The 25,820-nt window shown below is 35.8% G+C and overlaps 1 protein-coding gene across 1 annotated transcript in view; it reads right to left on the bottom strand.

The window, feature by feature from the left end:
* Positions 1-25,820, bottom strand: part of LOC123875693 (tyrosine-protein kinase Src42A) — an 87,267-nt gene that overhangs the window by 54,511 nt on the left and 6,936 nt on the right. The gene's annotated exons all lie outside the window — the stretch shown is intronic.

Here is a 25,820-nt window from a genome sequence, read left to right as displayed (position 1 = left end):
TATTATACAAATGGAACACGATCACTAGAAAATTAACAGTGTTACGTTTTCCACAAATTTCATTATTAGCATAAAATATACAGGCATACCAATTCAAGATTCGCGTTACTGACGCAACGACTGCGAATTGAAATTAGTAAAACATTCGTCTACCGCGGACATCGTTTATTGTAACCCAACGATTAATAGACATTTACATTCATCGTCAGCGACCACTCATTACAACGCATTGCTTTGAATCTATGAAATATTTGAAAAAGAATAACATGTTGAATTAGAGGATGTCGGCTTCATCCTCACTTCGTCCGCGTCGATTTGGTTTTTTAAAACTCCCATGAGAACTCTTTGATTTTCTTCCGGGATAAAAAGTTGCCTATGTCAATTTCAGGGATGCAAGCTACCTCTGTACCAAATTTCATATAAATCGGTTAAATCAATGCACCTTCAAGAATCCCGTGGGAACTCTTTGATTTTCCGGGATAAAAAGTAGCCTATGTCCTTCCCCAGGATGTAAGCTAATTCTATACGAAATTTTATCAGAATCGATTAAACTGTTGGGCAGGGAAAAGCTAGCAGACACACAGACAGACAGACAGACAGATAGACAGACACACTTTCGCATTTATAATACTCGTATGGAAGTATGGATGTTCCGTTGGTTCATTAAAGGTGAGCTGTTTATTGAACGGTAGGTCGTAAGTTATTCCACCTTATCTCCGGTCACCCTGTCGAGTACTGTTAGAGCGTATTGTAATAACCCTATTGCCACCTTAGTAGTCTTAAACATCGATGTATAAGATACAATTGCTTGTCATTGAATCATTGACGTTATGGAATAGAAAGAGCAGTTAATCATTGTGATACTGATACAAGTGTAAATTAAAAATTTATAACACCCCCGACAAGGTTACAGTAACTAGAAAAGAGCTGATAACTTTCAAACGGCTGAACTGATTTTCTTGGATTATAGCTAAGAACACTCTCGATCAAGCTACCTTTCAAACAAAAAAAAAAAAAAATTAAAATCGGTTCATTAGTTTAGGAGCTACGATGCCACAGACAGATACACAGACACACAGATACACACGTCAAACTTATAACACCCCTCTTTTTGGGTCGGGGGTTAAAAAGAAGAGACAGAAACAGAAAACATAACATCAATGTAGACAACAAATTGCTAGACTGCATTAAATCGGACGAGATAAACCATAACTTTTAGTAACTCTTGTTTGATATAATCGGGTATCAAGGAAAAGCAAAAATTGATAGAGTTCAAACGGCTGAACTGATTTTCTTGGATTATAGCTAAGAACACTCTCGATCAAGCTACCTTTCAAACAAAAAAAAAAAAAAATTAAAATCGGTTCATTAGTTTAGGAGCTACGATGCCACAGACAGATACCCAGATAAACACGTCAAAATTATAACATCCCTCTTTTTGGGTTGAGGGTTAAAAATAGAAGGTCTATGTACTAAATCATGCATCCGTTTTGTAGGAAATATCTATGTATTTGAAGAAAAGTATCAACTTTATTCTTTCAGCATAATTGTGAAAGTAATTTTATAATCGCGACTAACAAAAATTTCTAACATAATATGTCCTATGTAACTTTTGTGGTCTCAAAAGTTAACGCGAATCAAAATTTTCAAATTGAATGGTACAAAAAGTTACAATAGTTTGAGAATACGTTAATAATGACGGACAAAGCTCATAATAATTAGCAGTTAAACTTGAAGGATACAATGTACAAGCTAAACGCAATTACATGCGCAAATGCCAATCAACAGTTAGTATCGGCGCCGTCGCATTTTGTGATGCGCGTCCCGTATCTAGGACAGACAAATCAGGTATTAATTATCCACATAGCGACTAATCAACCTTTGTGTGGGTCAGTAACGAGGAATGTCAACTTTGTATTGTTTGATTATTATTTGAGGTTATTCTTATTTCTATATCACTTAATATCTCGCTCTAAACCAAGAGACTTTAAATAATAATTAAACTTGAAAAGGTTTATATTATGTGTTTTGGATAATTTGAAAAGTATTTTAAAAAAATTAGCTGCGTTGTCGTTTTTCTGGTAACTGGTTTTGACTGAATTAGAAAATAATTGCAGGGAATGTGGCCGTAGCGTCATATTTCTGGGCTTTTTCCTTTTATTAGATTTTTGATTACCTAGATTTTGAAATAAGAAATTTTCAGTTTATTGTTGAAAATATTAAAATCTTTTGTTACCATAGATATTTTCATAATTCGATATACTTAACCAACAGGTTACTGAACAGGTAAGTGAGAACACTCACTTACACGAAAAATATCTATGATAATGAAAGAAGTGCTTTTGAGATTTAATATTTTCAACAAGAAACTGAAACTGGAAGTTTCTTCCTCCAAAATCTATTGAAAATTATGCCTTGACGTTTCAGTATTTTCTACCTTTTCAGTCAGATTCGCGCACCGAAGGTTCCCTACTACATATATGTATTTTTCCTATAAGAGTCCCTTTTTTCTTTTGAGGTACGGAACCCTAAAAATTATATAATTAATGTTCAATATAAATGTTATCGGTTACTTCTACGGTATTTACTTACATCCAACCAAGATGTAAGTAAATACCGTAGAAGTAAGCTAATTGGGAAAACCCGAATGTGAATATTACAGAATGCTTTCGTAACAGAGTAAGATGACGTGTGATAGAGTTAAAAAGACTAAGTACGTAATTAAAAGGAGGAAAGTGAAGTTACCGTTTCGACAGATTGAGAGAGTATCCCATATAAACAAAAAATAAAACTCCTTCATATTATCAGTATGGACTCCGAAACTTTCCAAAAAATCTTATCACGCTAGTTGAATGGTACTGTACTACTGATAAAGAGTGTGAGTACTAGTGATAAAGAGTACTTCGTCGTACGACAACAAAAGCTTAGCTCATAGTGAAGGGACGTACGTAAAAAAGGTCAAGTCCACAAACATAATAATGGGTGACAAGCAGGTTGGATTAAAGCAAGTCGTGAACTACGGAACACAATGCATAATATTACTGCCGTCACAGCATACGGGTGCTAACAAGGTCCAAGCGAGCGGCTTCGAAGAACAGCTTTCTGTTTAGCGGAATTTTGGTAAGACCCGGCAGCAGGAAAAAATATCTCAAGTGTTAATTGTGTATAAGCAGTAAGCACACTTAATTAAAAAGAAGAGACAGAAAGAGAAAACATAACATCAATGTAGACAACAAATTGCTAGACTGCATTGAATCAGGCGAGATAAACCATAACTTTTAGTAACTCTAGTTTGATATAGATATACAGATAATCAGGTATCAAGGAAAAGCAAAAATTTATAAAGATCTTTACTGCTTCTTATGTGAAAAATTAAGTGTGCAAAAGCTAGTAAGAGGGTGGCTGCACTATGCTTGCACGTGCCTCACGTACTAACCGTTTTCGCTATCAGTTCACTTTTTAGGAACGTCTGCCAAGTTTAAAACCAAAAAGTGTATTTGAACTTGACATTGGCTTCAATTTCAATGTCTGTGTAAGTCCAATCCAACCATTGAGTGAGAGCCCAAAAGTAAGCTGGACCAAGTTCTTAATATTTAAGTTTCAAAAAGATAGATTTTATCGCTCAAGTCATTTTAATTAATGACTGGTTTGTTTCGATGCAAAATAACACGGTAGCATATATAAATTATTCTTTAATGTGGATGTGCCAAAATTTTCAGATTTACTTGGGGAACCCGAATACCAAAAGCTTTGTGGGTCATTATGATTAAGCTTTACAGTCAATGTGACAGTTTGACAGAGATACATCGGAAGCAATTTCGATCTTTATCGAAATATGAATAAGAAATGCTCCGTGTATCACTTGTTAATGTAAATTCTGATTACCTAGAATCAGTTTGATTTCGAAACAAACAGACATAAAATTGGTTTAAAATGACTCAAGTTTTGTTTACTGTCTGACGTTCCAACCTTGTTTAAGTATAGGTCAAGTTCTTTACTAGTAGATCGATTACGAATTGGAATTTTTGTTGTCAATGGCCGTGTAAAGATTTTCCAAGAACTATTTGGTTAGCATCTACATCGGCGGCCAGCGCAACATTGAGATAATGTTGCTTTAATACTTTTTAACTCTTCTTATAGCTTATCTCATAATATGGGAAAAGTAGGAAGGCTGATGTGCTTCTGAGGTAAGACAAGGTTTATGGCTGCAAGATAATATATACTCAAAAGGTAAAGCTAATGTAATAGATGTTATTTTCTTAGTTACTACATCAAACTAAGAATTTTTTTAGACTGTTTAACTTTTTTACTCACAGCTTTTGCCTAACTTATTAAATTCGCATCAGTCATCTTCATAATAACGTAACAGATTCTGCGAATATTTTTGACAAGGACACCCCTAGGATTCTGATAATCAAACCGCAGGTAATTTCTTAAAAATTAACTTGAGGAAAATTGTTAGTAATGACATGATAATAGGGGGTGTGAACCTTTTAACTAAAATAAATGACTTTATTTATTTAATGGTATATCCATTAATTTAACAAAAAATGTTATACCATATAGGAAACGCTTATTCACCAAACATTTCATATTCATATAATTTAGTTTACAATAAGTAGTAGGTACTTACAGATGATAGCAAAAGATTATACTGAAATAGCTGATGCTCGCGACTTCGTTCGCGTGGATATTGATTTTTAAAAATCCCGTGGGAACTCTTTGATTTTCCGGTATAAAAAGTAGCCTAATGTATATCCATGGTATAATATACCTCAATTCTAAACAGCCAAATCCGTCCAGTGGTGTTTGCTTGAAAGAGTAACAAACCTACACACGTAACATACACACAAACTTTCGCCTTTATAATATTAGTGTGATATTCTTCCACTTAAACAATTTCCAGGGGATATGTTGTTGACAGGCAGTGGTGAAGGTAAGGACTCAGGACATTTTGAGCGGTGCATATTCATGTGGGTCGGTGTGTTGTGCTAGCACAGTAATTTCGTGGAAACCAAACAGCCAAATCCATCCAGTAGTGTTTGCTTGAAAGAGTAACAAGCCTACACACATACATACACACAAACTTTCGCCTTTATAATATTAGTGTGATATTCTTCCACTTAAACAATTTCCAGTGGATATGTTGTTGAAAGGCAATGGTAAAGGTAACGACTAAGGACACTTTGAGCGGTCAGTGTATATTCATGTGGGTCGGTGTGTTGTGCTAGCACAGTAATTTCGTGGAAACCGTCAACGACACGACGTTGGCGCCAGGAGGCGGCGCCAGCGCGGCCGATTCGTTCACCCTTTTTTTCTCGTCATACATTAACACATCACTTTCAATTAATACAGTCCCTTCATGTATCATTATCGTTTCTGTAACTCGGCTCAATTAAAATATTTCCATATTCCATATTTATTCTACTGTAAATTCAGCTATACGTTCTTTTTTTTTTTTGTGTAATTAGTGTTCCGCTTTAGAGAGTTTATATTGAGAGAGCGGTGATAATCTGCAAGGTGATTCACTAACTCAGTGTCTAACACTGAATGATAGCCACCCAACTCATTTTTTAATCCATTGAAGTTTTCTACTAAAAAAATAATTTAATATCACCCGGTGAAGCAGCAATGTAGAACCAACCAACCTCAGTGGCTATCATTCAGTGTTAGAGACTGAGTTAGCGAATCAACTAGCAGGCGGTTAAGATGTCGTCGTTATGTGCGTTCTAAGCAACTAAATATCGTTTGCTTTAAAGGTGAAGATAAACATCGTGAGGAAAGCTGCATGCATGAGAGTTTTCCATAATGTTCTGTGTGTGAAGTCTACCAATCCGCACTGGAACTGTGGCCTAGTCTAAATCTTTCTCATTCTCCGAGGAGACGCGTGCTCGCAGTACCTACCTAGTGAGCCGACGATGCGTTGATCATGATGATTATTAAGGGCGAAAAGGCAAACGCGCTTCACCATAGGCTGCAGAATCTCTTGAAATGAATGCGTAAATGACGGCTGCATTATTATTAGGCAATTTATTCTTATATAGTTGTCACATATGAATATCTAGTCAAATGCAGGCCTACTTTATTGCTTTTGGGGTAATTAAAGACAAGGCAATTTGATATACAATGTAATACATGACAAGTATCTAAATTCTAACGCTTCAAGGAATTTAGCGAGTTAATGAAGTCTTAGCAAATATTTAGCGAATACATTATAAACCGCGTATTACATAATTTGAATCTTGTTGGACCACTCTGCGACAAGATGATCGGTGACGACTATGTTCATTCATAATATTCAAAACCAATGAAGTATAAATTGATTTGCGTGCTAGAGTTCCGTTATCCGTACTCTGATAATTTATATATATAAAAAACTTGATATCTTACGCAATGGCTGATATATATTCGATGTTTCATAAAATGTAGATAAATAGATAGATATTGTACCGGAAGAAGGCACAATCATAAATGTAGATTTTAACTATATTTGTTATTTAGTTTATCAATATCGTACATAGTAATATACCTATACAATATAAATCCAAACTAGCAGTAATTAAACAATAAAGTATATATGCATTTTGCAATGTCATTAATAGTCCTGATAAAAGTTATTTTAAAATAATAATTGTACCTATTATAGCTTAGATACTAATCTTTAATCAATAATAATTTACAATGATATTGAAGTTACATTGTGAACTTTTATAATATTTAACCAAGGCAACAGAATGATGGGACAAAACTAAACTTCTTTAGAATTAAGTAATACTCTCATCATATTATAAATCTCATCTCAATTTTATTAACTTAGCGTGAAGTTACGTTTACAGTACATTTTACTTGTACTGTATGTTACCTTTACAGTACCTTTCTGGTACCAAAAACGCGTGTACAATCAAGGTATTAAGAAAGGAGCATTGTAAACAAATTCAAATTATCACATTTTCATTGAAGCCGGTCATTTAAACATTATCACAGTAAATCGAAATTACACTTTCTCTAAAGTTATTACTTATTATACTATTGAAACGAATTACTCAAAACCATTTTATGACGATCAACAACATTGGTGAGCTCATAGCGGTAGGTATATCATCAATTATTATTATAAGTCACAAGTAATAATAATTATTATCGACTATTAAAAGCAAAACTCATTACTCAGCTCATAAATTCCTAAATGCTTAGGAAACAGCGTGGTTAAGAGGATCATTGTCAACGATCCCCCGTCGATTTCCTACGTATGATATTATTGTTCTCATCTCTATCTGCCCTGGTTCGTGTATTCTCGGTTCCTAGATCGGTGCATTTGTGATAACCAATTCTAATTGCTGTGATTGGCTGAATTTACCATGTTCTTGCTGCGACAGTGAGTTTGAGCCACTAGCGGAACAATGTTAGCCGGTCAGAAATGATTGCAATTAGTCAACCTGTATGACGTCCGTGTTCTGTTTTTGATTACAAAAAAGAAAAAATTGTTGTTGCAATCATCAATTTTAGCAAATAGTGAAAGAGAGTCGACCAATCAGAGGTCACAACTACCGTCACACTTTCTGTGAAACTATGGCAGTAGGCTTACCGAGTAATGAAAACAATTTTTCATTCTGTAATGTCATGTGGCAAGTAGGGTTGCCACCTGCCTCTTTTTGATTTACAGGCTACCACCATCAAAAATACGGGGTTTAGATTTGAAGAAATTTAAAAATTTGAAGTATTTGAAGAAATAGGCGGTGGTTCTCTCTGAAATGCATGGAAAGACTATTTAGATATTTCAGTTTATTTGTAAGTTTTGTATTTTTTCTCTGTATGTTGCCGTGTCTTGATTGGTGAACTGTGTTTGCAATGTGATTTTAAATAAAAGATTTATTTATTTAAATAGCTTTTAAAAACTCTAGTTTTGTAAAGCAAAATGTTATACATTTCATGCATACAATCTTTGCATTTTAACTTAAATTTACATTTAACTTGTAATTCCACCTTCACAGTATCAATACTATGGCCGTAGCCAGGAATCGATTTCGGGAGAGGTTTTATCAGGGCCGGAACTGAATCCTGTCATGAGGAAAATAACATTCGCTCAACTTTATGGGCTAATTACCTGGTTAGTGGAATTTCGCCTTTCAATTTGACAGTGAGATAAAATACAACAATAAAAAAGCGCGAGCGCAGTGAGCGTAAGTGTTTTTGGTTCAATTACAGAAAGAATTAAAGTGAAAGGGAAACGAGTTTAGCCATAGCAAGATTTTATTTTTAAAGCTCCCTATCCATACTAATATTACAAATACGACAGTATATCTATTTGCCTATCTATTTGTTACCCTTTCACGGCCCATCTTCTTTACCAAAATTTTGGTACTTACTATTCAGAGGTAACTTGCATCCCAGACATAAACTTTTTAGCCCGGAAAATCCCCCACGGAATTTTTAAAACTCTAAATTCATGCAAACGAAATTGCGGGGCTTACACCAAGTAATACAAATTCAAAGCGCGAGTGAAGTGAGCGCGAAATGTTTGATATATTTCCAAAAAAAAATTGGTAAGCAAATGCAAGAAATAGTGTAAGTATTATTTTAGGCTTAGGTTTTTGACGGCTTCCCAGGCGCAGTCGCCATTTCTAAATTTCTGGTCTGGTGGGAGGCTTCGGTCATGGCTAGTTATATGGTTAGTATGGCCCTAACGGCCAAGAAATTAGACTGCATCATCACTTACCACTAGAAAAGATTAAAGTCACGGGCTAACTTGTATAAAAAAAGGCTAACATCCTCAAACCAAGCCCCGCCGCCTTGGCTACGACCATGATCAATATCGAGTGGGTTTCGGCTACGCATTGCCGCAAAAGGAAAATATTCTTTCTACTGGACATAACGTCAGTGTTCGGTTTCGCCAGCCAAGTGCGAGTCAGACTCACGCACCGAGGGTTCCGATTCGGGTATTTTTTTCGACATTTTACACGAGAAATCAAAAACTGTTATGCATTAAAAAAAATATGCATAAAAATAAATAAAAATCTGTTTTAGAATGAACAGGTAAAGCCCTTTCATATGATAACCCACTTGATATATGTAGTTATCTTACTTTGAAAATTGAAAATACTAATATTTGTTCATGAACACATGACAGACGGATAGAAGGACAGATGGACAGACGGACAGACGGAAAGACAGACAGACTGATAGACAACGAAGTGATCCTATAAGAGTTCTTTTTGCTTTTGAGTTACGGAACCCTAAAAATATTTAGTTTTATTTGCCCCGTATTTTATTTTCATAATTACCGGTTTCTCTATCCTGACATACGGGGTAACCAGTAAAATACGGGGCCTCTGGCAACCCTATTCGGAAAACACTGTCACATTCAAGTTAATGTCAAATATTTTGTTTTCAATTACAGAAAGCTGCATCAATCATTATTACAATATTTTCTTTGTTGTGATTGGCTGAATTTTTGAGTTTCAGCCAATAAACAGACTGTTTGCCAATTAAACGTCATAACAATATAAATGCCAGAAAGTTTAACCAAATAAAACAAACTTAATGAGAACCTAGTGAGAATGCAAACGGCACACAATTTATAATACATATTATGTTAGTCGTATATAATAGATATTATAGTAGTCGTTCACTTTGGTAATAGTCAGATTGTCATCAGTAAAATTGATATTGGTCGATGTATCGTAAATTATTGTTTCGGTGACAAATATTTTTATTATCTATTTATCTTTGAACAGAATGGAATAGAATGAAATGGAATGGAATACAATGATAAATTTTTATTCCTGTAAACTTTTAGGTAAACTTCAAAGTGTTTTTGGATGGTCAGAAAAATTTACCACTGGTTCGGAATGCCGTTCCTACGTTTTCTAGGGTTTCGTACCTCAAAATGAAAAACGGAACTCTTATAGGATCACTTTGTTGTCTATCTCTCTGTCTGTCGTGTGTGTCAAGAAAACCTCTAGGGTACTTCCCGTTGACTCAAAACCATGAAATTTGGCAGGTAACCTAACTGCGTAATTTTGGGTAGTTTTTTTAATCGATAAAGAAAGTTTGCGACATTGTTCAATAAAAAATTTGGATTCCAACTCCTCAATCCTGATGTTGCAGGGGACCTGACTACTAAAGCTAATGGGATTTAAAAAGTGTCGATTATTAATTGATATTGAAGGTATCTATACCAAGTAAACACTTTGTCGTTGACCTCAACCCTGATGCTGTAAGAAATTGCATTCCTAAATCCTGGTGATCCCTCGGGATTTGAAAAGGATAATCCGTTTAAATATTCTTACGTGATACAGAAACAAGTTGCATCCCGGGGACGGGCTATTACGGAGAGGCAACTTTTGTTCTGGGAAATGAAAGGATCGGGATTTTTAAAAACCTAAATCCACGCGAGCGAAGCTGCGGGCATTAGCTAGTTGTAAATATATTTAGAAGCTACTATAAGATAATAGATAAGGTACTTATTTCCTTATATTTTTATTGTATGGCAGCGCGCGGTTTTAAATTATAAATTGCACGTCCTGTCCTTTTCTGTAATACATTTTTTTCTCAATATCTACCGCTTTATCTCATAGCAAGAGTCCGTAAGACATAATACAGTGAAAATAGGCAAAATATACAATTTTTGCAGTTTCCACGTCAGTACCTGTCGAATTTTTCTAACAGTGTAAGCAGCAGAGCTGAGTTTACCATCAAGTGTTGATATGTGGGTGTTCCATAGAAGCTTTGCATCTAACATTATACCGAGAAACACGGGGTTCTCCTTTATTTTCAACATATGATTATTTATCAATGAATTTATGTCATTTAAGGTCCTGGTATTGGGCAGTGTGAATTCAACACACTTAGATTTCTTTGCATTTGGAAGTAAATTGTTAGCAATAAATCAGAGAGTGACCTGTGATATGGCATTACATATAGTATACATTGTCAAAAATTATAATATTAAAGCTGTGCGTATTGCGTGAGGAATAGGTTGCAAGAGAGTTGCAACTTGCAGGGTTTGATGCATACGCTATTGCCAGCAAACATGAGACATATTTTTATCTACAGGCAACGTCTGAGTAGGTAACGCATACGTCTAACGCAAGTTGAAATGTATTTAGTTAGACCTATCGACAAGTTTGGAGTCGGGTGCAGTCTAAATGTGGCCCGTGTGTTTAGACTGTCCGTTTCTGTCAGTTTCACGTGTCGTCCCCCGCACTTCACCACCCCGCTTGCACAAATCGAGACAGCACGAAATTTTCAAGATTTCTGGGTGTAATTTCTGGTTTTCGTAGTTCCCACATAATTATAACAATATAAAATATATAACGATAATTTTTTTACTACATAATATTCATTAAATTTTCTAGGTCTGTGGTTTTTCCAAATTTCATTAAATTGCTTCGTTGTCTAGAAAAACGAGCACAAAGTTGGGCCTTTTTTTAAAGAAAAATACAAATCTTTGAGCCCCTGTAATTTTAAAACTACATATTTTTAGAAAAATCTAAAACACCACAGACACAGATATTAGTTTCTAGACTATGTCTGCAAAATTTCATGGACTTTGGTTGCTTAATATTCAAATAAAATGGGAACTACGATTGTATGGAGTAAGTGACGGAGAGAGCTCTGTTAAGCTTGTTTTCTTGTTAAGGGTTTTCCACGCATAACTAAATGACAAGATAGGGGAAATTAATAACACTAACTAAATATAAACAAGCCTTAAGATTTTACGAACCTGCAATGTGAAGATTATTTTATTTTATTGAGTGAAACTTTCCTATTAGAATATCTAATCTAATATTAGCTTTCATGGTGCTTTATTTGACTAAAGACCTAACCTATAATACTTGTAGTTAATTAAAAAAAATATGCATGTTTGGCTGGTAATAAGCAAAGTTTCATGTCGCATATTAAGTAGATAAATGCAAAGGTGTGTACCTATTTGTTTGTTGCTATTTTCTTCAATCACGTGGCAACGGAGCAATGGATTGATGTGATTTTTTTGCATGTGTGCCTATAGTTAAAGTCCTGTGGAGTGTATGGATACAGTTAAGACTTTTTATACTGACACGTGAAAAAGTTCCCACGGGATTTTTTAAAAATGAATTCACGCGAACAAAGTCGCGCAACCAGCTAGTAAATTATATATTTTTAAACATTTCTAGCATTTAAATTTCATTCATATTATTATCGGTTAGACAAAACAAGTCATCGTCGTTTCAGCGTCGCAAGTCTGCAAAAGCTCTACGAAAACCTCTCACTGACATTCGCCGTGTCGTGGTGCCTCGTTTGCTCCCTGAACAAAGTCCTTCGAAATCACCGGCCTGTTGTGGATTCCAATAAAATTGCGAATTGGAAATTATTAGCAACGTAATGTGCAGTTTAATTTGCCTGTCGTAACGTTCGCGAAGTACGTCAATCCGCAGATTACGGTTTAAGAGCGTTATAGACGCGTAGAAAGTTGCGGCGCGACTCCTCGGCGCCTGCGTGTGTCCTGCGCTCCGCATTCTCCCGTCTGAAGCCTTAAAACAAGACTAAAAAGAACAAAATGTCTCCACTAAACTAAACAAAGTATATCTCGCTAGAGCCTTTAGAAGATAGAGAAAATAGACAATTATCGAACACAAGCAAGGCTATCCGTTCTAAGAATAAAACGCTAATGAATAGTTTGTTGCACCCAAACGCTTCATAAAATAGGCTATAGAATAGGGAATGCGTCAGTTTTTTTTTTGTATTGATGGGTTGAATTCTTCGTTACGTTGTAATGGTTTACAGGTAATTATAATCTCTGGGGCTTAATAAGTATGCGTATGAAATTATAGGGTTAGGTTATTTAGTTTTACTTGAGTATTAAAAGCTTTTAGCATTTTTTTAAATTAATAAGCAAAATGTTCCGTGTAATATTGTACAAATCTCACAAGTAGGTAGGTACCAATTTAGATTAGTGGAAATGATCAATAATATCAAGAAGGACTAATTTAACTAATAATTAGCTATATTTTAGTGTAAAAATGTTCTTCAAACAGTCAATTTACTAACGTTAAACTGGCCTCATGCTTGTAATCTAACATAATTGTTTAATTGTTACCCTGTTATTAGTGTTATTACCTATTACTGCATTTAGTGCTAAGAGACCAATTTGATCATTGTTGTTATTACCTCAATTTAGAGAGCGTTTCCTGACGCTTTTTTAATGCTAGGTGAATTTAGACAATTCTTTTACCAAGCGTTTTAAAGAAATTATTAATGAATATGTGATGACGAAGTGTTTGTATACATGTAGGTAAAACGTAATCATGCAAAATTATTAGGAACAGCATTTATATAGTTAAAAAAAATGCTGTAAAGGCAGCAAATATCCTGCAGTAAAAAGATTCGCGACAATACAGTTGCAGAATAAGAGAAAATATGTTTTGCGCAGGCGAAGGATAAGATAAACCAAAGAGAGCGAAAACAATACGTTCAAGAAGATTTCATGAAAGAGGAGCCTTAACCTACATTTCAAAATGATTACAAAGGAATGTCACGAAGTAGCAAAACATTGTTTGGATGATGGAGGTGTATAAACAATCGCTAACCGCGGAGTGGCGCGGGTCGATGAACGACCTAGCTCGCGCAAGGCGTTTCCTCCGATGCGATGCAATGTAAGCGCTGGAAGCGTGCGCGCTCCTAGCGTCACTGTGAACGCGATCTAATTGGGATTATCTATGTCAAAAATAAGCTATTTCTTAGGAGCTATTAAACAGAGGGTCTTCCGTAATTCGTAAAATCCAAGTCCGCTGTTAGTTTTAAGTTTGCCAACCATATTAAATTACACATTTCACTAACAAGTGTAAATTAAAAATTTATAACACTCCCGACAAGTGAAGGTTACAGTAACTAGAAAAAAGCTGATAACTTTCAAACGGCTGAACCGATTTTCTCGGATGATAGCTAAGAACACTCTCGATCAAGCCACCTTTCAAACAAAAAAAAAACTAAATTAAAGTCGGTTCATTCGTTTAGGCGCTACGATGCCACAGACTGATACACAGATACACACGTCAAACTTATAACACCCCTCTTTTTGGGTCGGGGGTTTAAAAATACATCAAATTACGTCAAATGTTTATAACCTCACATCTCCAAGCTCCCAAGCGTTTGGACGTTTGATAAAAAGTTGCTGATTGGACTAGTAGACATCATCCCTATTTTAGTGTAACTATTACTATTAACAGTGGATGTTTCAACGTTTGTTACTTGGATGAATTGAGGCGGATCGCGTTCTGATTGGAAAACCGCATGAAATCCACTAAGATGTTTAGAATTTATAAGTGTTAAAATCTTGTTAGAAATCTGTTTTCCAAGACAAAAAGTAGTCTTCAGGTCTTTAACTCCTCACTTCCAAGCGAAATATCACGTGAATTCGTTGATCAGTTGATCTATCGCTGCTTGATTGAAGGACAAAGCATGAAAAATGGCATAGGCTACTATTTATTACGTAGGTACCATTTGTTTTCCCGTAGCCGACATCTGTTTTTTATTGTTCTGGAATCCAAAACAGTGATTTTTGTTCATATATCACACTATTACGCTAAGACTATAAAGGCGAAAGTTTGGATATGTTTATGTGTTTGTGTTTGTTACTCTTGAATTTGGCTGGAAATGGCATAGCTTATACCCTGACTTAACACCTCGGCTACTTTTTATCCCGGATAATCAAAGAGCTCCCAGGCAATTAAAAAAACCTATATCCATGCGGACGAAGTTGCGGGTATCATCTAGTTTACCCATAGACCTACGATTTTTCGCTAAGTTTACCATATTTGCAACTTATGTTAATTTTACTACTAATAAAAATTGAAGCGTGTATTTGTTACATTAGCTACCAACAACAGGTGTCAATGTATCTAACAAAAAAAAAGTTAATTACACACGAGTGTTTCGCGGTAGGTACACATACCAGTTTGGGCGCTGCAAAACTCTCACTTACGGATGTCGCACTCGCATCTCGTTGCGACGGGTCATTACCAATAAAATTGGCAGCTCGCAAAAAATATCATTTTCACTACGGAGGTTTCTAATCATAACTGGGTCAGCGGAAACATACAAGCTTGTGATTCACTGAAGCCTTTTACATCACTCCTCCGCGCTGGGCGACTGGCGGTACCAGGATATGATCCGCCCGAGGTTATTGGTGGGATTTTTTGCATTATGTAGCTGCCAACTAAAATCACACGACTTACTGATCGGTTATTAATTTGCAATGCAACGTCAGATATTATTTGAATTCGTAATTAGGATTAGCTGTGTCCACGTAGTGGCATATAATAAGACAGTGAAAATTTGCTGAATGACAGCCGCGATGGAGATTGTAGATATAACTTGCATGCAAAATAAAAATTGGGAATAAGAGAAAGTATTCGTTAAATGTCATAGTGAAAAAAAGCTGCAGTTAAAAATGATCAATAATAATAATTTGACGTGGGCGCTTGCCCACAGTGCAGTGGTAATTGAAAGTGCCATCACTTGCGGGCACTTCAGCCATTAAGTCTGTACCAGATATAAAATGTGTGTCAAGACGTTTTCACGGTCTTGGCGTTAGTCTATACTAAATCGACCGTGACATGGGCGCGTGCGATTCGGTGCGTGGGTGGTTGTGAACCACCTCTTTAAACATACGTAACAAAATTTCTAAAGTACTTGTAGAAGCAATGGTGGTAATATTGAATAGATATCATACAAAACCTCACTAGAAAATTATAACATGTTGCGTCGTACTGCAGATATTCACGGAGGGTTTGACCTAATTTTCAGGAGTTTACAATGCGGGTCATTGAATGCTGTCTAGGAGTTACCTACGGCACGCACGCGACATTACAAAGTCGTCAATGCAAGGGAAATTGCTCACCGGCGATTCTGTAAACCGCTCAACATGCTCATTTCAGTTTCGTCACATCTGGACACTTTCTAAAGAAAATGCAACAACTAATAACTGTGGCAAGAAGCGGCTTGCCTTCCAGTGGAAACATGCGATAATAAGGTATAATTGCACACCACCTCTGTGCCTATATTTAGAAGCGAACGCTCAGGATCTTGTCGCGTATGCGACTTGTTCAATTACGTAAAGCGGTTGAGCCCATTTCTAATCTAAAAATAATCGTAGGTTGTACAGACGTCGGCGCCACTAGGATCGTACGTGAAAGTAAAGACAATTATGTTAAATCTTACCGCCGATATGATTTAAAAGAATCATTTACTTAATTAATATTAAATACGTTGCGGCAGTAGGATACTAAAACGGCTAACGATGTATACTCAAAAGGTCAATAAAATCAAATTTTCTGTTTCGTTTATAAAGATTTTATTTTATCAATTAAATGTTGTAACTAATGAGTAACGTCGAATTCAAGAAGCCAAATAGTTACTAACATAACTCTACTTCATGAATTTTGTTCGATTTCAGTTTATTGTAATTTATTAGTAATTAAGACAAATTGATAAAGTAATACTCAGCAGTAATGAGCGTAACAAAAACATACGTAAAATTAATACAGCCAAGGGTACAAAACAATCTTATTATATCAGTAAATGTTTCAAGTACAAGACAATATTTGCGCCCTATTGTTTTTCCAGTCACGTTCCATCTACTTTGCGTCACGTTTTCTTGTTAATTTTAACAAATTATAATATATACAATTTTCTCATAGTCAGGTATCAGTTTCTGTCTTTAGTCATTACTCATTACAGATGAGCAATGGACAGATATTTATTAGTTCAATTTGTAACATACCCATTACCCTATATTATATATGCTTCTCTTCTCGCGTCAGCCTCTCAATTTTGAGGATCGTGGCTCCCTCGAGATGTCACCTTCTTTACGATGTTACGCCATTTTTTCCTGTTAGTGGCCGTAAGGAAGGCATTGCAGAAGGGTGTGTCGACTCTCTCAGATACAGGATGATTACATAGCCAATTGCCTATGTAAAGTCAAAATTTTTTTGGTACATAGATGAGCAACCCCTCCAAAATAAGTTACAACTTTTTAAGTTATTTTCGGCTCTGAGCCATCAATTTTTTGATCCCACTTGCTGCTTTGAACGTCCCACCTTGAAAAGTTATAAATAAAGTTATAAAAATAACTTTCCAAGTTGTTTTCGGCCATCAACTTACAATTATTTTTTTTAATTTAAAGTAATTTTGTTTATTAATTTAGAAGTTATCAAGCTCTGAAAGACAAACGTACACGTGAAAATTCACCCAAGGAGACTCGGAGAAAAGTACCGTGAGTTGCTTCGAAAAAAGCTTCTTAACGGAGTTTACTAGACTTGGCGTGAACGCTGCCGTGCTCCCTGATACCAATTGATAAGCAAATTAACCATCAAATTAAGAAGTTCGAGACAGGTATGAAAGTTGTCGATTTTATTGATACTTCAGTAATATTATTACACATTTATTCCTAGCTTATCTTTATAGTCATAAACCAACATTGTAGAGTAGAGATTGATAACATAATTCCACTGCAAACATATCCGTAACTCAAAGTGGGCAATACATCAGTGGCGCCAGCGGTGCTTAATCGTTCGTCTGCGCGTGCGTTGTGAATTTTCCTCTGCACTTACACCATTAGCGGAGGGAAGCTATCATTTGCGTGGCGACGGGGCGGATCTACGCGCCGACCGGATTATTACTTGTAAGACTTCAAGTACTAATTAAGGACTAAATAAATGAAATTCGAGTACCATTTATTTGCTGAGTTGATACAACTCAGCTTACGTACCTGTTAATTAAATTATGTAAATAAAATTACTATCAATTTATCTATTGCAGAGAAATAACATACCATAGTTACTTATTTATTGATAGAGCTAGGTGAAACTATTTAAGGCTAAGAGTACCCAGTACCCGTGCCCAGTAGTGGCCCAGGTTGATGATGATGAAAGTACTTACCGGAGTACCGGAAGCTGGTGGCATGTTTCGGTGGAGACATGATCGATTTTAATTTCGGCAATGTAAATATGGTGAAGTCACAGTGAAGATGCAGTTTGTCTAGTCGGTGTGAACAGGGGCAACGTTCGTACGCGACACGTCGTCTGCAGTGACCTTAATTGCGCGCAATCTCGGCCGCTGCTCTCTCTCAAATCAAACTTGAGGGCCCTAGAACCCTACTTATCAGTAGACGTGAAGATCATCCGCCCTAGCACGTGAACTAGGCTTATGCAACGAGCCAATGACCGCTTCGACACGTTTGTATTAAGTACGTGTCCCCACACTTGATGCGATCAATTCGGGTAGGTATAGGGTTACCAGATGTAAAATTGAAAAGAGATGACATAAGCCTAGTGAAATCCTGAGGTATTTTTGTGAGCGCACATGATATGAAAATAGAACTTTAGTTTGTAGGTATTTTAATGTATTCTGAGGGGTCGGTTAGGAATTGATTTAATTTAATTTTAATAACATGTTTATTTTGATTATAAAAATATTGTGATCGCAACAGAAGTACATGGTTCGATCTGATGTTACAATAAATCGATTTGTGGAGTTTAAATAATAAGTACTAAATACACATACCTGGCTGAAATCCGCTTCCGCCAATCGCCTTGTGTTCAGAATTCAGATTGGACTATTTATTTTATTAATAAAAATGATTTAATTTTTTTTTAAATCGTAAAACATTTATACCTGATGATTATTAAGTTAGGATAATCACAAGTTTGATACCCTAAGATAAGTACGAGCAGTTTCTTTAAGTTTTAATTCTAATGGTCGGATGTTTTGTGAAAGGTTCCCGATTATAACGCTTTATACTTATTTTATATGTTACGTAAACGATTTACGATACAGATGTTCCGAATGTAAACAAACAAATTCAACTACGACGATGATAGGTCAATAAAAACAATACATTTAATGCCAATAGATAATAATATAATATAACTTAATGACATAAAATGACTACCTTAATGATTGCCAGCCTCCGATAGAAGATATGGCGCATCAAGCCATAAAAATAGCAATTATTCATTACATAATATACATTGTTAACAAATTACTATTGATATTGTAAGCAAATAAACTATGACTACTAATTTACACATTGGGCGTATAAAATATATCGATTTCTTTCATATAATATGTTTTATTAGTGATTAACAAGTATAACCCATTTTCAATGTTTTATGGATTTTCATTAGTTTGACTTGTTCATAATATTATGTTGTCTTTCCGTCTAACTGGTAAATGATTAATTTTGTAGACACAGTCATGTCCATTGAGCGTCTATGTGAATGAAGAGTTGAGATGTGGGATTCTCTGATGGCATGACATTCGAATTTGAACTAAACTTTGTTGTACTTTTCAAACAATACAAATGACAAGTGCCTGATGATGGTGATGGAAGGTAAACTCCCTAGTGGCAACTTACATGTTTTCATTAATAAGCTTCAATCCTTTTTGATTTTTATTAAAAAGCTGAAGTATAATTACTTTTTCATCATAGGTACCTACCTATTCGAAGAACGAAAATTGACTTTAGTGATAGCAGGAACCAAATTCAATTTTGTTCTTATGGAAGTTTGAGCTTTCGCAGCTACGCTCAGGTCGCCGTCGAGGAACAAAACATCGCATTGGCCCCGTGTAACACTAATAACTATTTTATTTTTAACTTATTCAGTAGCAAGTAGACATTTTGTACGCATGCCTGACACGGGCAATTGCATTGCCTGTCAACGTGGGTGGAAATTTAAAAATTGGCTCCTCCCAAGTTCTTTATATACCTGAAATGTACTTAGTTTACAGGTAGGTGTGCCTGGAATAAAAAGTGGACAAATCGAATTCAATTTTATCGGATAAATAGGTTTACAACTTCTTTTTAAAGGACGGTGAACTTGATGCATCAGTTTTTATGTCAAAGATGTCACCATCACACCTTTACTGGGAAATGTGGGCTTTAGGAAGCCGTTAGTGGCACATTCAACGCATCAACTCTTGGGTCACTGCAACCAGTTGGTTTATCCGTTTCCACATCTAAATAAGGGTCGGACGCCTTTTCCAAGGAACCTCGCCTTGTTAAAGGTTCTGTACCCAAGGGGTAAATAAAAACGGAGCCCTATTAATGTCTAATAGTTAGGAATATGAAATTTTCATAATATGTACTGTATATAATGTATTTAAACAACATATACTGTATTTAAACAACAAATACCGAAAACAACGATATTAAAATAGTTAATACCTGGGATTAAAACAAATGAACATTTTTTGGGGTTTTCTTTCACGGTTTACTGCGATGTTCTAGCTCAGAAAAGAAATATTTGATACATAGAAAATATGATTTTCATTACTATTAGCCATGTAAGGGACCTTAAATGAGTTAGGCCCGACTCGCACTTGACTGGTTTTCTATAATTTTATAATAGAGCTATGGAAGATGAAGACGGAATTTCAAGCGCACCAAAACAAGACATCTAATATTTCTATTGTAAAGATTTATACCTACTCGTACCTAAGGACTGGAAAGGATAGCGCTGTGAAATTCTAAGTGTCTAGTCACTTAATTCTTATAAACCAAGTAATTTTTATTCATATTATAAGTTCCTTTTTTTCAGGTGAAAATATAAGTTCCATACTATAAAGTTACAACTTAAGTTAACGCATTTATTATAGTGTTTACTTAAGTTGTCGTTATGTAACGGATCTGTGTGTTTGTAAGGTTTCCTTTTCATGGCTCAATCTTGACGAAAGGCACAGGTACTTATTTTTAATCCTGGTGATCAAAATATTCTCACGAGATTTTTACAAACTCTGTTTCTACGCGAACGAAGCCATAGATTAAACCACCCCGTAGATACAACGTTTTTAATAAAACGGGAAGACACGTCTTCCCTAGTCGAATCTTTATGGCAGGTAAGATCACTTTATTTTACTAAAGAACAGATTTATTTTTTAACCATTAGGTAGGTACGTTTAGTACTGTATAGCGCTTTATTAATTCATTCACTGATAGTGATTGAAATTAGCGTAATCTGCGGGTGAATTGGTCTTTAATCGCGCCCGCATGCATAAGTGCATGCGAGGACATATTACTAGAATCTGCTAAAAATATGCAGTAGTTATTAACCCTATAGTTATGGGGTTATTTTTATACCTAGTTGAATAGTAATTTTTGTTTGAAGTCTGTTCACTAACATAGTGTCGCTACCTAACTTGTGTTTAATATTTACTAGTTGATGCCCGCGACTTCATCCGCGTGGATTTACGTTCTCAAAAATCTCATGGGAGTTCTTTACTTTTCCGGGATAAAAAGTTGCCTATGTCCATCCCCGGAATGGAAGCTAACTCTGTACCTTTCATCAAAATCGGTTAAACTGGTGTGCCGTGAAAAGCTCGCAGACAGATAAACACACTTTTGCATTTATAATTTAAACTAAGGATAGTCGTATTTTATTACAAAAAACAAAAATAATATAATATTCTTACCTTTCTAGTTCCTATTATTACTATCCCTGTATTCTTACTCTTTGTAATTTTATTAACAACAAAGATATTCATATAAATAAATAAGTAATCATCACTCTCGATCAATCCACCTTTCAAACAAAAAAAAACTAAATTAAAATCGGTTCACTAGTTTAGGAGCTACGATGCCACAGACAGATACACAGATACACACGTCAAATTTATAACACCCCTCTTTTTAGGGTGGGGGGTTAAAAATGAAAGCAAAATAATAAGTGCGCCTGTGGGTGCAGCGATACCTACTATATGTTGGTGATCATACTTTATTCGGCACCTAACAATGAATGTTGCCACATTATCTTTGTTTGTATTGAATGCCCTTTTATCCTGAAAAATGTGTCCAACAAAGGTTCCGTATTGTCCGCATAACTTATATAGTGATAAATTCCAAATGAATCACAATCTAGAAAATTCGACATGACAGTTTTCACCTTCAATCTTCCAATACGTGAAAAACAATCGTTTTCCTCTTTTGAATACACCTATGGCAAGTACTTATAGCCTATACCAGATGGTGCCGACTTCTCCGCGTGGATTTAGGTTTTTTTAAATCCTGTGGGAACGCGTAACTTTGAAACTAAAAATGTGAACAGAAATCGGCCTAACCACGAACACAGATATGAGTTTCTGCACGTGTCTACAAAAATTCATCGAATTTTATTGGTTAATATTCCAATGAAGGTCAAACTAGTTTGTATGGAGAGGGAGCAAGTTCAGGAAAGTTCTCTTAAGACCTAAATCTGTTTCCATTGAAGTGAACAGGGAATGCAAATATTTATTGCTAATGGTCGATCAGAATGCACTGTTAAGAGTCGTATGGCGGTTGACGCGGTCGCGCGATTCAGCGAAGCGCCTGACTTCCTGTCCCTCCAGGATTGCGCGCGCATGCCATGAATAAACACCTAGTATGTATAAACTCAACGCTGATTAGTACTGGTTTTTATGAAAAAAAGCAATGAATCATACAAGACGAGTATCCGACGAACTGGACAGCTAGCAGACAACAAAAGAACAATATAAAAGACTAGCTGAGTCGCTCTAGGTTCACTCGGCTAGAATTTCTTTAAATCTTTTCTTAATCACACTAATATTATAAAGGCGAACCTGGAAGGCCTATATCCAGCAGTGCAGGCGTACAGGCTTATGGAATGGAACCTGGAAGGGGTATGACAGTTTTTATTAAACCCATACCACCCCTTTGGTTTCCACACGGTATCGTAATCACTTGGCGTCACGGCACGGTGGTAACTAGTCACGGCCGAAGCCTCCCACCGGATGACATAAAATGGGATTTTTTCGACAACGCTGGTTATAGTTATTTTATTTTTAACCTAGCAATATTTTTTTGTATGTAAAATGCACATGCAGTATACGCCATTGCCAGTTAGACATAATAATATTACATAGTTTACATAGTATATGCTACTTTATTACCTTAATAATATGGTCAATGATACATTATATAGGTAAATTTGCCTGTCACTGTCTAGAAAACACTCATCAAAACAATATAAAAAAAATTGATAATCCAGCTTCTGACACTATAAACAGAAACAATAAAACAAAGTGGATTGTCCTTCCTGGTGTAACACTATAGGGTGGTAGCGTTTATATATTTTACACTGAATTTATATGTAACCTGAAGTATCAAATGGCGTTACGTAGGTACTTCACTTACACCGAGACAATATACCTACTTAACGTTTATACACGTATTTCATGGTAAGTAGTGGTAGACTGCTGTGAGGAGTTATGAATTGATGAAAAACAATTTAATTTTCAGTTTTGTTCGCTATAATATTATAAGTACGATATTCTAGAAACTGTGTATATAAAACCTACAATTTTAGGACTAACCTATTCTCGATTGCGGTTGAATGACAGCAACAATGTCACGATCGCAATCATCTCTGATTGGTTGATGCTCGCTCACTATTGGCTACAATGTATTCTAGCAACAAGAATTTAGCCAATCACAACGATTGCGGTTGTAATAATAATTATTATTGATGCAGTTTCACACAATCGAGCAGCAGAATTCTATAAGGTTTTAACAGGGTTCTCTAGTCCCTTTCAAACTGACTTTATATTCCTGTCAAACTGTTGACTATACTTACCACTGTTATGATAACATTACTTTTTACTTGAAGAGTATTTTCTATTATGTGAACCTTTCGTTCATGAAGGTATTTCATAAGTTCTGAGTAGTACGTAAGTGGATACTTAGTCGAAGTTTATTTTACTTTATCTTTAGGTTTCCTTTGAATTGTCATAATGTTACTATTTAATAAAGTAAAAGTTAATATAGGTACTAGGAAAAGCTTGTGAGTGGAAGTTTTAACACCTCGCGCTAAATAACCGAATGTTTTCCAATGTTTAGGATCCATAAAATGTTTGCTATTGGCCATAGGTAGTTTTATTCAAGTCATCAAGCACACCGTTAAGTAAGCTGCAATAGGAATAGCTATTAGCTAAGTATCCAGGCGGCACGAACGCTACATACAAAGTGTGGGAACACCGCCATTATAATATTTGTCTTACAATTTGCCTGTTTGACTAGGAACAGTTTCCTTGTAAGCACGTCCATTTTACTGACTGCAGCTGGTGTTAGTTTTCATAACTGGGATTAGGAATGTTTATACACAAAAGGTAAGTAACTAGTTGAAGGAAGATAAGCAGTTATTTGAGTATATTATTTACTGCAGCCCGCAACTTCGTCGGCGTCGATTTAAGATTTTTAAAAATCTCATAGAAACTCTTTGATTCTCGGTGATAAAAGTAGTCTATATCCGTTACCAGCCCGGCTAGCAAGGGCAGTAGATAAAAATTATATCCCCCGATTATATCCACTGATGTCATAGAAATCAGTGGATATAATCGGGGATATAATTTTTATCTACTGTCAATGCTAGCCGGGCTGGATGCAAGCTATCTCTGAACCACGTAGATGAGGCTCGCAACTTCGTCCAGTTGAATTTAAGTTTTTTAGATATCCCGTGGGAACTCTTATTTTCCGGGACCAAAGTAGTAGGTATAAATATGTCCTTCACCGGGATTCAAGCTATCCCTATCCCGTTCGTTTATATTATAGGTATGGATTTAAGTGTTCGTAATGGACTTTACATAATATGAAGTTAATTGAACTCATCTTCATTCTAGTATAATTTTATCTAATCAAGGTGAAGGAGAAATGTATATTGACATTTAATTTCTTTATAATAATGTTGTGAGATAAAATCATTCATTAATGCTTTCTTGCATTTCGATACAAGCCACATATCTGTGGTTTCAGTTTATAAGTTACTAGCAAACCCGACCCGGTTACGTTCGAGTGGAATTTTTGAAAATCCTTTCTTATTCCCTTGTGTGTTATGAAGGATACCTGCCTACAAGTAATATGTCAATTTCTAGAACCAGACGTTAGAACTAAACGTTGATATAGTCAGTCAGATTTTCTTTTCCTTTTAGATAATACCTACTAGCTTTTTTCTTCGAGGTTGTTTGTGCGAGGCAACGTACACCCGAACAACCTCGCGGCGAAACCATACTGACGAAGCATTTTGGTGGTAGAACTCGTGCGTTTAATTTAGATGAGGATCACGTATTTCAACTTATCAAGGTATATCGATTTTTGCTTCTTTCAGTTACCTATATAAAATCTATAATAATATTATAAATGCAAAAGAGCCTCTCGCGGCCGTTCAACTGATTTTTAAGGGTATAAACAGCTACCGTTGATCCCTGAAAAATCAAATAATTCACACGGGATTTACAAAAACTTAAATCTACATGGACGAAGTTGCGGGCATCGTCTATTTGATACAAAGATAGCTTGCACACTGGAAACGGACAAAGACTACTTTTATCCCGGAAAATCTAAGAGTTCCCACGGGATTTTTATAAACCTACAGCCACGCGGACGAAGTCGAGTGCATCATCTAGTTGATTATGTTTTTACTAGTTGACTCACCCCGGCTTCGCCCGACTTTTTAAGACCACAGCTCTCACCACAACGTTCAACTACATGCGCCAGGGAATTCTTCAGATTTCGGTACATTACAACGAGGAAATGACGCAAGAAGATTGAGATATTGTAGTCAATCAAAACAAAAATAGAGATAAACAAACAAAATCTTTTAGGCTGCTTAAAATGCGGAGATGATCAACACTACCCATTTGTTTGTTGACCTTGTTTGCACGGCCGCCGTGGTAGCCCGGAACACGACAGTTTTAATTATTATGCGAGGGCTAATCTCTTTGTCCCCACATTTAAAGCCTTTTACAGATAAGCTTTATTGTTCTGCAAATACTGTGTGGTTTTTTGGAAGGCC

Source organism: Maniola jurtina, chromosome 20, assembly GCF_905333055.1.
Source record: "Maniola jurtina chromosome 20, ilManJurt1.1, whole genome shotgun sequence".
Taxonomy (NCBI): domain Eukaryota; kingdom Metazoa; phylum Arthropoda; class Insecta; order Lepidoptera; family Nymphalidae; genus Maniola; species Maniola jurtina.
The sequence above is the reverse complement of the archived record's forward strand: the minus strand, read 5'-3'. Positions and strand labels throughout refer to the sequence as shown.